Source organism: Cryptomeria japonica, chromosome 7 (genome assembly GCF_030272615.1).
Source record: "Cryptomeria japonica chromosome 7, Sugi_1.0, whole genome shotgun sequence".
Taxonomy (NCBI): domain Eukaryota; kingdom Viridiplantae; phylum Streptophyta; class Pinopsida; order Cupressales; family Cupressaceae; genus Cryptomeria; species Cryptomeria japonica.
In genome coordinates, this window is record NC_081411.1 from 246,096,594 (window position 1) to 246,116,746 (window position 20,153).

Genomic DNA, 20,153 nt, shown 5'->3' on the forward strand with positions numbered 1-20,153 from the left:
GCCTAGGAGGTGTCAACAAGACATCTATCTATTGTTGAGAAATATCAAGATCCATCTCATAACCCATGGACAGTAGAGATTGAGTTCTAGGATCTACTGCAATGACATAACAGTAGTCGGTGTCCACTTCAAAACATATATCATCCTTATATTTTTCCACTAACTAAGGTGGGATTATGTACCTGTTATGCATCTTTTCTTGAAATTTGCTGAAGTAGTCATCCATTATCTCATTGAAATTATAACCTAACTAATTGATAAAGTCATTTATTTGATGGGTGATTGGTCGGTGTAACTCCAAAACTATGTTACCGACTGATGGGAATAATTTCGGAAAATAAAAAAATATGCACACTAAGAGTGACCCAAACTTTAGTGTGTTTGCCGAGTTATTCTTCTTAGGTTTCCTTATTGTGTTGAGATTTTCAAATAGGTTTTTCAACAACACTTCACATAGATCAATCTTCATACCCTTTTTCACAATCTTGTAGGCCAAATCTAAAGCTGCACAAGGTACACTATTTTCTCTTGCCGATTGAAAGAAACAATAACCGATGACTCTAATTGCAAACTTTAGCTCTGCATCTGTAACATTATTCAATTTAAGACCTCTGCAATTAGACTCAACTACGGTTAAAGTTATCAATTCCTTCTGTGAAATCATTTTCTGTGCTCGGGCATGGTCATATATAGGGTATCTGGTTATTATGTGAATGATCTCCTTGGTGATTTTGAACGATTGCTCCTCTAACCACATAAAGTCATCATGAACTCTGCTCAAAACAAATTTAGCCCATTGGGGTTTGAAAACTCGAGGGTAGGTTAGGGCTTTGGTCAATCCCTTAACTTTGATATGCTCATACTTGCTATCTAGGATTCCATCGGTGCATAACTCATCATACATGTCCTTGATCTCGGTATGACCTAGCTCTTCAACATGACACTTAGTGTAGAATCTGACATCTTCAACCAATAGAACCCTATCCAGAATAAGAGAAAATGCAGTTTTCTCATTGGGTTTAGATGCAACTTTGGGAGGTAAGGAATACTTCAGTGAGGGCTTCTCAATAGTCTCAACTACAATAGGTTTTTGCAACTTAGGAGCCATTTCAAACTTGGATTTCTACTAACAAAAGAGCTTAGGGTTTTAACTAACCAGAAAACATTTTTGACTTAGTAAATATAATGCAGATGTTCACAACTGATATTGACCGGTTAACTAGCTTAAAAATGCATTTGAGATTGCTGTATAAATACCTTGAAATTCACTCAGGAGATGTTTGATCACCTTTGAATCCCTTAGCTCTGCTCTTGATAACTGGTAAGTGTAAAATGACTGCGTGAAGAACTTTAAGTACATATTTTACCTTATCGGGCTTTGTGCAGCTAGGTAAGAAAACATTAAATGAACTCGGTTCCACTAACCTGATTAACTTCCTTTTACGCTTTTACCGACTAGACAGGTTTCCTGCACTTACCGACTTCTTTGGTACTCCAAAAGACTAGATAGAATTTCAAACTTACTAATGCATCTTAGCTATACAAATTTTGAAATTAAGTACATGATAAAATAGGAACTGTTAAGATCTAACCTTGAGAGAATGCAGTCCCTTCATACCTTTACTAATTAATTCAAAGTAGATGCACCTAACTCGATAGGTAAGGTGCTTTCTTCATTTTTTGACTCAATTTCCTTCTTTTTCCAGATTTTCTGTAGTCTGATTTTTATGTCTTCAGTATCTCCTCTGGGTTGATCTCTGCAATCTTTAGCCAAGTGTCCAACTTTATGACAATGAAAGCATGCCATTCCAAGATTTCTCCATGATCTTCGGTGGTTCATTCCAAACCTTATCATGCAGTTGGCACTTATATGTCCATATCTTCCACAACATTCACACCATATCCTTGTATTGTAATCCCATGGTACTGCAGTATACTATCGGTTAAGATCTATGTGAGTTCGGTAGCTTCTAGTATTTGCTCGGTGTGAAGACCTCATATAGTTTTTCTGCTTAAACCAACACTTCACGGTACTGTGTCCGTATCTATTGTAGGTTTTGCAAAACCCCTTGAATTTTGCCTTCTAAAAATTGCTAGCAGACTTTGTCCTACATTTTTTAGGTGTGTGACCATACTTATTGCAATTGTAAAAATAACCATCAGACCTAGTGACATTCGGTTGCTTACCTTTTCTGATTTGGCACATGTTGGCAGTATGTCCTTGTTTTCCATAGTAGTTGCAGATAGGCTTCTTTCCTTTGATGTTCTCCTTGTTTCTAGCTTGCTTTGATGATTCACCTCTCTTGGTAGAGTTTTTTTCTTTGTAACTGAGTCCTGCATCTTTGTTGGGTCTTCTTATATTTAGTTGCTCATCCAACATCCTTGATGCTTCATAACTTTTCTTCAGTGTTTCTTTTCATTTCTTCTCTGCATCAAGTTCATTGGTCAATCTTGATAATTCAAGTTTCAATGCTTGATTCTCATTTTCTTTTAGATTTGCTTCATGATGTGCATAACCCAATTGATCAGAAAGATTATGTTGAATTCCAGTCATTCTTGTGATTTTATCATTCTTTTCTGACACCAATGCTTCTAGCTATTGTTTTCCCCTTTCCATGTCTCTTATGTTATCCTTAGTTGTTCTTAATGCATCAACATTTTCAGTCATCTGTGTGCTGAAATGCTCATGTTCTCTTTTCATTTCTTTCAGTTGTTCAGTCAGTGCTTTGTTCTTTTCTTTCAGTTCTCCAATCATTTCTTCACTCTCTTCTAATATACTATTCTCAGATGATGTTTCAATTTGTTTCACCAACTCTTGTGAGTCCATTAAATCATCAGACAACCTTCTTCTGACTTTTAGTGATCTTTGCATTTGTCTCTGCATATTTGCAATCACTTGATTAGCATGATCCAATTCTTCTTGAAGATTCACAATTCTTCGAGATTGTTTGTAGCCTTCCATTGATAAGATCTTTCTCTTTAGGCTGTTAAACCCTTTTCCAAGATTGAAGCTCTGATACCAATTGTTAGGTCCAACAATGAAAGCTAATGTACTGAGTGGGGAGGGGTGAATCAGTACTTCAAAATTTTTCTTTAAAAACAATCTTACTGATAAACATAAATAGTAAACTATTGATCTCATAATATAAAGCTAATACATAATTATAGAAATAACATTCATACACATTTCACTCCATAACACAAATATTTTGGTTACGCAGAAACTCTTTGTTAGAGAGAAAAACTGCGATGGGGATGGCACCCACAACTTCACTACTGCAATAATAAAGGTTGCTTGGTTAGAGCTACATGTTTAGCTATTTATGATAGCTTACCCTGTTAGGAGTATCAAGATCTTTAGATCTACCTTGCTAAAGTATTTTTACACCACTTATACAAAATGTTGCACCTAGTTAAAGGCTTTACAATTTATAGACTTTGTTAGAGTCTTTTACCCTGTTAAAGGTTTCTATTACAACTCAAATGATTCAATAAAATCTTTACAAATATCTGCAACTTTACATCTAAAATGTTATAGTAGATTCTATGTGCTCAATATAAAATTACCTTGCTCATAGCATACCTCGGTAAACCCTTCTATTTACTCTGTCCCTTAAACTATTCTCTGAAGACTTTCTTGGTGACCTTTGAATATCTCTGTCAGTCGTAACAGTCACAACTTAATGTGTCCTCTTATGATTTTCTTTTTAACTCTTCTATCACACATGTCTCTCATTTTGATTCTCAAATCACTCTATATAAATAGATCTCTGGGATGGTGATCTATTCATGCTTCGATCTTACAAACAAGATTCATCAAATGAATAAACAGACATTATTTCATTGGATAAACTTCCTTAAAATCATACAAAATCTTGAAGTGCAATTTCCTATGTGATAACGGTTCCCTATTCCTTGATTCTTGTAACACGTTTCCACATATGTGTCCAGGTTCATTGAATCTGGTAACACGTTTCTACTCGGTTCAAATTACTCGGTATACCTTCTTTGTTGCTCAATAGACATAGAACGTTACTCGGTAGATAGCTCAGTGTATACTTAACTCTGTGACTCCTTTCTTCTGTAATGGACTGCTTTAGTGCTTACCGACTGAATATTTCAGTAGTATTAACCAACTAGAGTATATAGGATGACTTTGGATATAAAACTAATGATAGCTTAGTAAATAATAACAAACTATTGCTTAAGGTGATGTACCAATTACTAGAAATGAGTTGATTGTTACTACTTACTCAGATTGCGATTAGTCTTATGTTCAAAGTTATTCTATATATTCTAGTCGGTAAGCACAGTGCAGTCGGTTATAGAAGAAAGTAGTCTCAGAGCATAGTATACACCGAACACTCTAACTAGTAACACTCTATGTCTACCGAGTAGCAAGAATGATATGCCGAGTGAACACACACCGAGTGAAATGTGGTACCAGACTCACTAAACCTAGGCATATATGGGAAACGTGTTACAAAGATTGAGGAACAAGTAACCATTATCACATTGGAAATTGCACTTAAAGATTGTGTATGATTTTGAGCTCATCTAACCAATGAAATATTTTGCATGGTTATTCATTCGAGAAATCATGTTTGTAAGATCGAAGCATGGACCAAATCACTAACATAAGAGATCTATTTATACATTATGAATTCAGGATTAGATAGATGTGCAAGTATATATGTGCATGTGTGTGTGAAGCAAGACATATACAAAAAGGAAAATCATGAGATATCAAAGAGTGTTATAACTGTTACAGTTGATAGAGAAACACAGAGGTCATCGAGAAGGATTTCAAAGAATAGTCAAGGAACAAAGTAAACAGAAAGGGTTTACAGAGTTAATATATGGATTACTGAGGTATGCTATAAGCAAGGTAATATCATTTTGAGCATATAGAATCTGCTATAACATTTCAGATGTAAAGCTGCGGATAATTTGTAAAGATTTGAATGTAATATTTTGAGTTGTAAGAAAAACCTCTAACAAGGTAAAAGACTCTAACTAAGTCTATAAAATGTAAAGCCTCTAACCAGGTGTAGCATTTAGAATAAGTGTTGTAAAATCCTTTAGCAAGGTAGATCTAATAGATATTGATACTCCTAACAGGGTAAGCTATCAGAAATAGCTAAACATGTAGCTCTAACTGAGCAACCTTTATTATTGTAGTAGTGAAGTTGTGGGTGTCATCCCCACCGCAGTTTTTCTCTCTAACCAAGAGTTTCTACGTAACCAAAATATATGTGTTATAGAGTGAATCATGTATGATTGTTATCTATTTGTTTTAGCATTATATTATGTTACTGCACTATTCAGTTTATGCTTAATAGTAAAGTTATTGTTGAAGAAATTTTTTGAAGTATTGATTCACCCCTCCCCTCTTAGTACATTAGCTTTCCATATTGGGCCTAACAATTGGTATCAGAGCTTCTATCTTGGAAAAGGGTTTAACTGCCTAAAGAGAAAGATCTTATCAATGGAAGGCTATAAACAATCTCAGAGAATTGTGTATTTGCAAGAAGAGTTGGATCATGCTAATCAAGTGATGGCAGACATGCAAAGACAAATGCAAAAATCATTGAAAGTTAGAAGGAGATTATCTAATGATTTTTAGGACTCTCAAGAGTTAGTAGAACAAATTGAGACATCATCTAAGAATAGTATGTCTGAAGAGACTGAAGAAATGATTGAAGTGTTGAAAGAAAAGAACAAAGCACTGACTGATCAGCTAAAAGAAATGAAAAGAGAACATGAGCATTTCAGCACACAGATGACTGAAAATATTGATGCATTGAGGAAAGCCGAGGATAAAGTAAGAGATCTAGAAAGAGAGAAACAACAACTTGAAGCATTAGTCTCTAAAAAGAATGATGAAATCATAAGATTGACTGGGATTCAACAAAATTTGTCAGATCAACTAGGTTATGCACATCATGAAGCAAATCTGAATGATGATGAGAATCAAGCATTGAAACTTGAAGTATCAACGTTGACCGATGAACTTGAAATAGAAAAGAAATCCAAAGAAACACTGAAGAAGAGTTATGAAGCATCAAAGATGTTGGATGAGCAACTGAATACAAGAAAACCCAACAAAGATGCAGGACTCAGTTACAAAGGAAAAGACTCTACTGAGAAGGGAATTCATACTACCGAGAGAGGAGAATCATCAAAGTAAGCTGGAATCAAGAAGAACATCAAAAGAAAGAAGCCTATTTGCAACTACTATGGAAATCAAGGTCATACTGCCAACATGTGCCAAATCAAAAAAGGTAAGCAACCAAATGTCACTAAGTCCAACGATTATTGTTACAATTGCAATAAATATGGTCATACATTTAACCAATGTAGGACAAAGTCTGCTAGAAATTATAGGAAGGTAAAATTCAAAGGGTTTTGTAAAAAATGCAATAGATATGGACACAGTACCGAGAAGTGTTGGTTTAAGCAAAATCACTATATGTGGTCTGCACACCGAGCAAATACTGGAAGCTACCGAACTCATAGAGAACTTAACCGACCATATACTGTAGTACCATGGGATTACAATACAAGGATATGGTGTGAATGTTGTGGAAGATATGGACATATAAGTGCCAACTGCTTTATAAGGTTTGGAATGAACAACTGAAGATCATGGAGAAATCCTGGTATGGCATGTTTTCATTGTCACAAAGTTGGACACTTGGCTGGAGATTGTAGAGATCATCCTAGAGGAGACACTGAAGAAACAAAAGGCAAATTATAGATGATTTGGAAAAAGAAGGAAATTATGTCAAATGAAGAAAGCACCTTACCTACCGAGTTAGGTGCACCTATTCCAAATTAATCGGTAAAGGTATGAAGGTACTGCACTCTCTCAAAGGTCAAATCTTAACAGAACTCCTACTTTATTATGTACTTAAGTCAAAATCTACATAGTTAAAGGTGTATTAGTAAGTTTGATATTCTATCAAAGTCTTTTGAAAGCACTATATAGGAAACCTATCAAGTCGGTAACTACAGGAAGCTTGTCTAGTTGGTAAATGAAGGAAATCTGGCTACTCGGTTAAAGCGGAAAAAGGAGAGTAAATCGGTTTAGTGGAACCGAGTGCATTTAATGTTTTAACCTAACCTGCATGGAGCCCGATAAGGTATATTGTGTACTTAAAGCATTTACGTGGTCATTTTTCACTTACCAAGTTTTCGAGAGAACAGAGCAAAGCAAATCTAAGGCGATCAAACCTCCTCTAAAGTGAAATTCAAGGTATTTACATCAATCTCAACGCATCGTTAAGCTGGTTTACCGATCATATCTGTTGAAGATTTTTGTTTCATATTTGTTAAGAGGAAAAGCATCTATCATTTGAAAGTTTTCAAACCCTAAGGATCTTTTGATAATTTCTATCTGAAATCTACAATGGCACCGAAGATCCAAGAACCAATTGTTGTTAAGAATGTTGAAAAGCCCTCGCTAATATACTCTCTAACTCCCAAAGTAGCATCAGAACCAGATGATAAAACTGCATTTTCACTCATCTTGGATAGAGTTTTACTAGTTGAGGATGTCAGATTCTTCACCAAATGTCGAGTTGAAGAACTAGGTCATGTTGAAATCAAAGACACCTATGATGAATTGTGCACTGATGGGAAATTGGATAGCAAGTATGAGCACATTAAGATCAAGGGATTGATTGAAGCCCTAACCTATCCCCATGTCTTCAAACCCCAGTGGGTCAAGTTTGTTCTAAGCAGAGTTCACAATGATTTCATGTGGTTAGAGGAGCAACCATTCAAAATCACCAAGGAAATCACTCATCTGATCACCGGTTATCCTATTTATGATCATGCCCGAGCTCAGAAGATGATATCACAAAAGGAATTGATCACCTTAACCGGAGTGGAATCCGATTGTAGAGAATTGAAACTGAATAATGTAACTGATGAAGACCTAAAGTTTTCTATTAGAGTGATAGGTTATTGTTTCTTCCAATCGGCAAGGGAAAACAGTGTACCCTGTGCAGCAGTCGACTTAGCATACAAAATTGTGAAAAAGGGAATGAAAATTGATCTTTGTGAAGTATTGCTGAAAAACCTATTTGAGAATCTGAACACCATTAGGAAGCCGAAGACGAACAACTCAGCCAATACACTAAAGTTTGGATCACTGTTATTATGCATGTTTTTCTATTTTGAAAAATTCTTTCCAATGGTCGGTAAAGTAGTTTGGGAGCTACACCGACCAGTCACCCATCAAATCAATGACTTTATCAAACGTCTAGGTGACAACTTCAATGATATTATGGATGATTATTTCAGCAAGTTTCAAGAGAAGATGCATAACAGGTATAGAATTCCACCCCAGCTAGTGGAAAAATACAAAGATGACATATGTTTTGAAGTAGACACCGACTACTGCTATGTGAATGTTGTGGAACCAAGAACTCAATCTTTGCCACCTATGGGTTATGAGGTTGACTTTGACATCACACAACAGCAGATAGATGCCTTTCTTACACTACCAAGGCATGCTATAGAGCTGAGGTATGGAACATATGAAGAAGTGAAAGAGAAAGCAAAGATGAGCATTATAGTACCAAAAGCTACAAGAAAAGCAACAAAGATGATCAAGGAACTATCAGAGAAATTTGGAGAAGGTTCTTCCTGCACACCTATCAAGGGCACACTAGTAATCACCGAGAAGGAATCAGAAGCCCAAGAGGCTGCTATTACACTAAGCACCGAGTTGCCTAAAGGGAAAGTTCTGAAGGGGAGGAAATAGGACACATCAAAGGCATCACCCACTCCCTTAGTAAAGCGCCCAAACACAAGAGCATCTGCAGTGTCACCGAGTAAGAAACCAAAGACTTTTGTTGTTCCTAAGGTAACAAAGACTTATAAGAAATCTACTCGGAGACTCATTTTGGCAAAAGAGTCTAGTGACACCAAATCTGAAGATGCAAGTAAATTTCAGATTGTCAAGAGTAAGAAGGTAAATGTACATAGTGTTGAAAATTTATGTGCTAACTTGAAAGAATATGGTGGATTTGGAGGATTCAGATATGTTAAGTATGAAACCAGATCTGATGATGAAAAGAGACAAATAGAAGAAGTTGTCATCTGCACACTATTGAAATTCTAATTGGCTCCATTGGAATTATCTAAGTCACTTCCAAATGAATTATATTTGCATATTGATAACAGGTGGAAATATGCAATGGACTCGGAGAAATAGATTAGAGAAAGAAGTTTGGTACATCTCTTTCCAGACATGTTAGTAGTTGAAATAAAAGAACATCTGACAACCTACCACACAAAGTTCCTCGTCAAACAAAGAGCCTTAAAACTGATGAATGGTCTGTATATTGAAGTAGAAAATGAGACAAAAGAAAAGTGGCAAGAAATCTTTAGAATCAAGGATGCTAGTGAGCAAGCTATAGTTGAAATTGTTGATGTCACCGAGCAAGATCCTGATATCACTGAGCAAGACCCTGCTGACACCATACAAATTGATGAAGACATCATGGACACCGAGGCACCTGAACAGGAAATCATAGAAGGCAATGCCTATACAAAACTGGTATCTAGTGAGTCAGTTTCGGAACAAGTTCAACCTTATCCTCCGGTCACTCATTCTACTGCAACCAAGGCCCCTCAAGATACTGAACAAGGTGCATAGGTTCACAAGTCTATAGAAGGAGAAGCTACTCCTCATGCCACTGGGGAATAGACCTCTCAGGATCCTCCTAACACTGAAAATGTTGCAACTGAGACCCCGAGCACCGAACCACCGAAGGACTCAGCAAAGGCTAAAGAAACTGACAAAAGTGTTGCCTCCACCAACCAACCTACCGAGGATCCACAAGCCTCCCAAGCTATTGTATTGGTTCAACCGGCCAAATCTAAAGAAAAGAAGTTGAAAAAGCATAGTTTCAAGGTAGATATCAAAACCAATACCAATGTAGACATATCAAAATTAAAAGGGCAAGCACTCATTGAATTTGGTGAACTATGCAAAGAAAAGGTCGAACAGGAAAAACAAATGGCCATACAAAAGAAAAATAGAGTACTTCAGAAGGTAAAGACACTATTATCAGATATGCTACCCACAGCTATAGTGTCAACAGATGCAGCCATCCATATTCAACTGGATGAACTCCTTAATCAGATAGAGACATCTGGAGTAGATGCATCTAAATATTTGAGCAAGTTAAAGGATAAAGAGCTCACTGCAAAAAAGATTGAAGAGGTACAGAAAGCTATTGTTATTGGCAAAGATAAACTTGTTAAATTTATTGCTGAGTTGTCCCCTCAACTCAAGCACATTCTTTATCTATTTCAGAAACTTTGTACATTCTCTTTATTCATTAAAGATATCAAAAATAAAATAGAAGCAATTGAGAAAGAGATCACCGATCTCTCAAATAAGTTGACCACCGAGCCCAATTATGTTTAGAATTTTTATACAAAGTTACAACGGCTCATGGCTCAACAATTGGAACTCAGGAATGAAGAACACAAAATAAGGATGGACATTATGACTCTTCAAACCTTATTCATTCAACACTTGTCCTCCATTCAAGAACAGATCAATCGAGCCACTTACCTATCTACTACACAATAGGGAAGCATATTAGATGCCTTAATTTCTCTATTGGCTAACATTCAAGCACAAAATTCTTTAATGGATAGTGTCAAGGATGCACTCTCTGTCGCCCTCACCAAAGCAAGGACAAAGTATAAATCAATTTTTGACCAGTTGCCTCCACCAAATGGTAACTAAATTTTGATGTTTGTCAAAAAGGGGGAGTGAGTATCATATCAAAGTATACAGAGGGAGTATACCGAGCCGAGCAGTGAACAGAGAAGTAAGCAATGAACAAGAGCAACACACAGAACATTGATCACCGAGCATGCAAAATCAGAGTTATGAATGGTATATTGATAAGGGGAGTATATCTGAATATACTATTTCATTGACAAATGTATATATTGTCAGTTTAGTCAAATTTTGCAGGTATGTAGATTTTTGAGTTATAACTTTGAAAGTAGTTTTTGTCAAACATCTCAACTAATGTCAAAAGGGGAGATTGTTACTACTTACTAAGATTTCCATTAGTCTTATGTTCAAAGTTATTCTATATATTCTAGTCGGTTACTTCTACCGAATCTTTTAGTCAGTAAGCACAGTGTAGTCGGTTATAGAAGAAAGTAGTCTCAGAGCGTAGTATACACCAAACACTCTACCGAGTAACACTCTATGTCTACTGAGCAACAAGAATGATATACCGAGTGAAACATGTTACCAGATTCACTGAACCTAGACATATATGGGAAATGTGTTACAAAGATCGAGGAACAAGTAACCGTTATCACATTGGAAATTGCACTTAAAGATTGTGTATGATTTTGAGGTCATCTAACCAATGAAATATTTTGCATGGTTATTCATTCAAGAAATCATGTTTGTAAGATCGAAGTATGGACCAGATCACCGACATAAGAGATCTATTTATACAGCATGAATTCAGGATTAGATAGATGTGCAAGTATATATGTGCATGTGTGTGTGAAGCAAGACATATACAAAAAGGAAAATCATGAGATATCACAGAGTGTTATGATTGCTACAGTTGAAAGAGAAACACAGAGGTCACTGAGAAGGATTTCAAAGAACAGTCAAGGAATAGAGTAAATAGAAAGGATTTACCGAGTTAATATATGGATTATCGAGGTATGCTATAAGCAAGGTAATATCATTTTGAGCACATAGAATCTACTATAACATTTCAGATGTAAAGTTGTAGATAATTTGTAAAGATTTGAATGTAATATTTTGAGTTGTAAGAAAAACCTCTAACAAGGTAAAAGACTCTAACTAAGTCTATAAAATGTAAAGCCTCTAACCAGGTGCAACATTTAGAATAAGTGTTGTAAAACCCTTTAGCAAGGTAGATCTAATAGATCTTGATACTCCTAAAAAGGTAAGCTATCAAAAATAGCTAAACATGTAGCTCTAATCGAGCAACCTTTATTATTGTAGTAGTGAAGTTGTGGGTGTCATCCCCACCACAGTTTTTCTCTCTAACCAAGAGTTTCTGCGTAACCAAAATATATGTGTTATGGAGTGAATCATGTATGATTGTTATCTATTTGTTTTAGCATTATATTATGTTACTGCACTATTCAGTTTATGCTTAATAGTAAAGTTATTGTTGAAGAAAAGTTTTGAAGTACTGATTCACCCCTCCCCTCTCAATACATTAGCTTTCCATATTGGGCCTAACGTTGATATGCCGACAAACTCACAAGATATTTAACTAATGAAGCTATTTAAACTCACAACTCAAATACACACTTTTTCATAATTGATTCTCATGAAAGCTTATCTTTCTGATGTTCACAAAAAGGAGAGCAATGATGTTCTCATAATTTTGATGCAACAAAATAACTGAAACAATCATAGACGTGCACTATAACATGTACTTTTTGTGCTAAGCATTTGAAGAAACTAAGACAAAATGAAGGATTCTATAAAAGAATCACAAACTTTTAATCAATTTTTTTTACAAAAAAAACACTTAGACAAAATATATCAAGAAGGAACTCAGCTTCTTTATTGTAAACTAGGGATTTTTTGCATTACAAATCTATAAAACTCACAAGGAATGAGTTACAAAGAATGAACAAACTACTACCATTACAAATACAAACTTAGAACTTGAAACTGAGTGAAAAAGAGTCACTTATACAATAGGCCTTCAAAATTCAAATTTTGAATTTTGGCTCCAAAATGATGCGCTATCACCTCTCCTCAAAATTAGGCACCTAACTAAAAACTGCTACCATTACAAGTACAAACTCAAAACTTGAAACTGAGTGAAAAAGAGTCACTTATACAATAGGCCTCCAAAATTCAAATTCTGAATTTTGGCTCCAAAATGATGCGCTGTCACCTCTCCTCAAAATTAGGCACCTAACTAAAAACTGCTACCATTACAAGTACAAACTCAGAACTTGAAACTGAGTGAAAAAGAGTCACTTATACAATAGGCCTCCAAAATTCAAATTTTGAATTTTGGCTCCAAAATGATGCACTATCACCTCTCCTCAAAATTAGGCACCTAACTAAAAGAGAACTGCTCCAAATAGGTACAAGGAGTCCTGATTTTGCAAACCACTCCAAGAGGTCAGATGTAACTGAAAATCCCATCAAAATAGGGATGTAATTAAGAGAAACAAGTAGTTAAATGCTTCAAAACACTTCTTGACTCAACCTCTACCCAATTGGACTCTCTAACTAGACTCAAACTCACAATTAGGTGTCCAATCACCTGAATTCGCTCCACATGTTTACAAAAACTCAAAGACAACTAAGCCCTCTCTTTTTCTCAACTCTCACCACTCAGTTGCAACTCAAACTCTACTTTGCATTCAAAAATATCTTTTATTTAAGGTGATTTATAAACCATCACTTTAAAATAAAATATTTACAAGTTTATAAAAATGCAGAGTTTATAAAGGAACTCCTAAAAGTCTTATGCATAGAATAAAGAGGTTTACAAGAGTGACCCTAAAAAAGGTTTATTTACTATTTCTTTAATTGTCAATAAAACACTTAAAGTAATAGTAAAAACCATGGCATGATAAAAATAAAGCCTTTTGTAAAAACAAAAAGAACTTTCCCTCTCACAGGTTATTAGGGTTTTCAACCTTAAAACAAAAAGGCAATAATATGAAAACATTTCATCTTTCTCATTTGCATCTTTTCTTCTAATCTTGGAGGGGATCACTAAAGAAGCCCTAGGCCAAGCTCTGGAATGCCTTGTTGAGCCGTTGTTACTGAAGATTTTTGAAAGATTCTTGTAGGGAAATGCGAGGTATGGTCACCAAATCCTATGCTCTGTATTTGATGAAGGGTCTTTGGTTGTGAATCTCATGATCATTTTCCTTTTATATGATTGGTCTGCATTTTGGAGTGCTTTCCTTGTTTTATGGCTTCAAACCTACAAAAAAGGCTTTATATTGTCTCTGTATTTGACTGTTATCTTCTAAGCACTATTTTGCTAGGGTAATGAGAGGCTTTTTTATTTTATTATTTCTTTTGATTGATCTCTTTGCCCTTAATGGACTGCTATATGATCTTTGTTGGCTTGCATATTCTCATAATCATATACCCTTCCTTTGATGCCTAATGTCATTGAGATTCATGATTGTAGATGCTTGAGGAAATTAATATCACTTGGGCAATATGGACTGTGACTTTGCTTTCTACTTATTAGGGTTGTGTGTGATCTCCTTCCATAGCTTTGACAAAAACTCTTTATTTGATGGCTCCTCATATTACTGACTTACTTTTCATGGATGCTGGCATTGTCATCATGTCTCTTATGATCACCTTATCTTAGGGATCTACAACATTACTATCATACTTGTAGTTGCTATATCCTCTAATATGACCATATGACTGATATAAAGTTTTTGTAGCAGTTACAGGTCTGTGTCTTTTGTATTTTGGTTGATCATTAAGCCATTGGTGAATATTATCATGTATGTTTATGACCTTCTACTCATAATGCTCAACATCATTTCTGCTATAGACAAAGGCAACTCTCTTGCTTTGATCTTCATGCATTGTCTTCAATCTACTATCTCATGGTGCCTTTATGCTACTATATGATGGATGGATTCATCATTTTGGAGTATTTTGAAACTCTATCTCTAGATTTCTATTCATTGTTTGGAAGTCTTTGATATTGTCTTTTGATCACTTCGAAGATAACTATGTCTTTTTGTATTTCTTAGGCTATCGTGTCGACCATTCTTACTGTTAAGAATGCCACATAACCTATCTTTTGAACTAAGCTCTTGGTGTGTTGATACAGACCTTCTCATCTATGTGACTGAGATATTCAATGGCTTGGATTATCATTGATTGTTGCTCATGTGATATATGATCTGTGAGACTCTTTTGACTATGTATCTATCCATTTTGGAGAGACTTCTCATATCGGGACAAAGTCTTACTATCAGCCACTGCTCTAAATTTTTCTATAGTTGTCTATGTCTGCAAACTTTGTATCTTTGAAATACACTTTTTTGGGGTGTCTTGGCACAACCACCCTACTATTACAAAGATTCATAGATTTAAGTTTGTTAAGATGCATTATGTCAAAGAATGCAAAGATTGTCATTTGTCTATCAAAGGGTTGTAATCTTCACTTCTAGCATGACTGCTTCATGATTGATTGTATTTTGATAGCGTGCCCACTTACTGATGTTCTTGTTTAGGGCTTCTCTTTAAATTGTGGAAAATGTGAAATGCCCTAGGCCGGTGTTTCAGATAATTCCCAAAATTGCGAAGCAAGATGACTCTATAGGGGCATTCTCTAAAATTCCTAAAGGTGTAGCATTTGCAGAAGACCCTAGGATTTATATACATTGCAACATTGAAGAATTAGGTTCTAAGGAATTAATGAAAATGTTTAAAATAGTAATTTGTGATGAAAATGGTGTTGTTAAACCTGAACACAAGATTGTAGAAACTTTAGGTTTTGTTGAGATATTGAATATCCCTAAATTTCAGGAGGAAGTAGTCAGGATTGTTCTAAGTAGAGCACATGGAGAATTCTTATGGTTGGATTTTGTCTGCAAAATAATCGGACAAGCAATTAGGGCAGTAACTGGTTTACCCTCAATCGGCAAAAGACCTGATAAAACTAAGAAGATTCCCAACAACATAGTGATAAGCCTAACCGGAGCAACATCTGATAGTAGATCACTAAGAGTGAATGATATTAAGGACATCAATGTGAGATTTGTGAGTATGGTGCTAGGATACAAGACTACACATGCTAATAGGCTAAATTCAGTTTCTAGTCTTTGTATACACAGTGCCTATGAGATGGTTAACAACAATGCAATGATTGATGTATGTGAATGGCTAAAAGATGAGCTTATTGACAACCTGAAAAAGATCAAAGGCGACAAGAAAGGCACATTCCATTTTGGAAACCTTTTGGTATGTTTAATGTTGTATTTCACTAAGGAGATTCTCGATACAGGACCCAAAGACTTTGGTTATGATATACCGGTAGGAAAAAAATACACGAAGCTTTCATCGACATGGGAACTTCAAAGGAATGAGAGCTAGAGAAAGATTACCATAGAGTAGAGTAGACAAGTATGACAAAGAAATTTGTTTTGTTATCAAGAAAGATGAGACATGGATGGAAGTTGTACTCCCTAGGACTGTATGGGTAACTAAAATGGGATATGAGGTAGATCTAAGCATTCTTGAGACATATACTAAAGCATTACTAGATGCACCTAGAGAACCATCAGAACAAGTTTTTGGTAGTGCATAAACTATTGAAGGTGATGTAAAAACATTGAAACAAAGGAAGAGGAGAAAAATACATTAGAGATGCTTCAAATAAATTAAAGGAAATCAAAGAAAATGTAATGAACTTTACTAGGATATTGGCCAGTGAGCTTGAAGGACTGCAACCAGAGGCACACATTTCACTAGTTGACACATCTTCTGGAACTGACAATGACAAGGCAAAAGAGTTCAAAAGAGTAGAAAGGAGGAAGAGAAAATCTTCACTGGTACCCTCTCCTTCACCTAAGAGAACAAGGACCTTGAGGAAGAAACAACAGGCAGTAAGGGAACCAACCAAGAAACTAACTCCTAAGAAGAAACAAAAACCAGTCACACCTTCATTAGATGATTTGCTGAATGAAATAACTGATGATGGAAATTTAATGTGAGCAAACTATATAATCCATTTAATGATTCTGACATGGAAAGCATTGAGAACAGTATTATTTTATACTTGGATATATACAAGAAAGTCTTAATTGAAGTTGTGGATGATTTACCAAATGAACTGTATAGAAGATTGGATGCAAAAAGGATAGCAGTGATGGAATTAGATAAGCAACTAAAAGTTGAAAAACTTCTAGCTATTCATCTTGTGAATTCAAAAGACGAAATTGATGAATTGATTTGTGAGGCTAATAGATCTATTTTTGTTAGTGGGCACTGACAGGTAAGTTTAATGGTAGGAAGAGTAAATAAGATTGTAGAGGAGACTGCTGATAAATGGGATATATTTTTTGTGGAAAAAGAAAAACAAGAGGAAAGGAACCGACTAAAGAAGACATTCAAAGTGTATCAAAAGGATAAGGATAAGGGAAAATGAAAGATTGGTGGAATTCCAAACCTAAAGATTACTGATAATATACTGCCACCACTTTTGGATACTGCACCAATACATACTGATGATACACCGGCTATTGACACTGAAGGTATCACACATGATGACACTAATCCTGAATCTGAGATACTATTCACCATGAATGTGGATACTCAGAAAGTGAATATTAAGGATTGTGTAGAGGTTAAGAATGATAATCTTGACAGTGGCAACATAGCTGAGAAACCGGTAGAGATTGTTGAGGTTGAGATCCCAACCCAAACAGAGCAACCATCAGATATAGGAAAACCTACTGAAGAAAAAGATGCTGACACAAGGCCACCAGAGACACAGATACTGATAGTTGAACTCACTGAAAAGCCACTAGAGACACAGATACTGATAGTTGAACTCATTGAAAAACCTACAGAGGAAAAGGTACATACTGAGGTAGAGAAACCAACAATCACTGAGACACCTAAACAATCAGACGAACCTTTACTAGTTGAAATACAAACTCAGACTGATCCACCAGAGGTAAACACAAACAAAATGGTTACTAATGATGGAAGCAAAGACGTAATAAAGGTAATTGGTCAGACATTCGGCACTTCAACAAGTGAATTCAGACCTACAAATGTTATTGAAGTAATTTTGGATTCAATCAAGAAGATAATAGGTTGCGATGCATTGGCCTACAAGGCAATTGATAACACTTTACTAGTTCTGAAGTTGATTGCACCAAATTGTAACATTGATCACATCAAGGATTCTATAGGAAAATTGGACACACTATCAAAATTTATTACTGATAATGTAATAACCATTGACAAGGTGAATGAGGTCACCTTTAGGGAGAAAGTTGAAAAGGAGAAGGATAAATTCTTTGAAGACACAATAAAGAAGTGCACAAAACACATGAATGCACTATTACCAGTACTGAACTCTACAATTTTGGAATACAAGGAGCTTTACAGGGAAACTAGCAAACCCCATCTTTTGATAGAGGACTTAGAAAAGGAGATCAACAGAGTACAGAAAGAAATAGATGACATAGTTGATAACATAATTGGTTCATCTGAACCTATATTTGTTATTGAGAAGGAAACAACAGGTTTTGAGGAAAAATTGGAGAAACTTGAGAAAGAGAAGGAAAGGATTAAGTCTAATGCCCGAGAACTTAAATACAAACTTGGTCCTAAGTTGGACAATCTTATCTCTCAGAGAAATGAATTATTTAAGGCATTACTTCAAGGAGAGTGATCACCGGAAGAACACATGCACTATCTCACCAACAATATCCAACAGATTGAGGCAACCCTGACCGATAGCAAAAGATTCATGTAGAGTCTAAATTTGGTTTTGGCAGACATCTTTCAGATTGTAACCAACTGGTTACAAACTTTGAGGTGAAATTTTTGCACTCATTTGACTATTTTTGACAACCTTTGTCATTGATGTCAAAGGGGGAATAGTGGAGAGAAAAATACTTATTCAGAGAAGATCATTTGCTTAGGGGGAGCACATCTTTTTGGAAACTTTTTGGAACAGTTTTTAGATTTTTCTCATGAGTGTTGCCATCAATGCCAAAGGGGGAGATTGTTGGCATTCTACACTCTTATGAGAATAGTTGATGTTTTTATTGATGGAAACCATCTGGCATTCATCTGGCAGGCCACCGACAATTATCGACACTGGCAATAGACTTCTACATACACTGACAGGCACTTCACAGACAGTGGCAACAATGCATACCGACACTCCAGTGTTAGGATTAATGATAGTCCCAAAGATACTGAGAGGGGGGGGTGAATCAGTATCTAACTGGTTAATAGAATATTTAACCTTATTAAGTATTTTGCATACAAAAATATTGTATTGGTAAACAAGAACTAATGCAGTAAATAGGAACAGTAAAGACAACATAGAAAGCACACCATAACATGAGATGTTTAATGAGGAAACCCAGTGTGGGAAAAACCTCAGTGGGATTTGTGACCCACAACATTCACTCACTGACCAATGAATGGATATTACTTACAAGAGGGGCCTGCACATGCAGGAAGACCAACTCCCTAGAGCTCAATGCTCAATTACAAAAGGAAGTCTCACTAACTTACAAAATGGATTATGAGAATCCAATATAATGTACTGCTATAATTCAGCATCTTCTATGCCAGGTTCAGTACCGGTTTAAGCTCATACTATAACCATAAACCCTTATACAAAATCTGCCTTAATATTCGCTCATCACTTCTACATCCAAGCTACCTCGTTAAAAAATCATTTACAAGATCTCATACATATATGAGTCTTATTACAATATGTCATGTCAGCTTTACAAAAGATATTTACAATTAAATACAATAAACAAAATCTTGTCGGCTAGGGTGCCAATATACATTGTTGTTGTTGTCGGTGAAGTGTCTGTCGGTGTCGGTGCCTGCCGGTGATTTACTAGATGAATGTCGGGTGGTTTCCTGTAGGTTGTCGGTAGGTTGCCATCGATGACAACACCATTAGGCTCACATGTTAGTGTCCAATTGCAAAAACCGATCTATTAGCTTCACTAATTAATTCATCAATTTCTTCAACAGATTTGACCGGATGTATAGCTAGTAGTTTTTCAATCTTTAGTTTCTTATCAAGCTCCATGACTACAATTCTCTTTGCATCTAACTGCCTATATAATTTACTAGGCAAATAATCTACAAATTCAATTAATACTTTCTTGTAAATATCAATATGTAGTATTATGCTATTCTTAATACTTTCCTTTTCTTCATTAGTGAATGTATTGTACAGTTTGCTAGCATTAGCTAAGTTGCCTTCATCAGTTATTTCACTCAATAAGTTATCCAGAGGTGGTATAACTTGTTGTTGCTTTTTCTTCTTTGGTGTCAACTTCTTTGTCGGTGGTCTTACTACCTGTTGCTTCTGCCTTGGTGTTCTTGTTTTCTT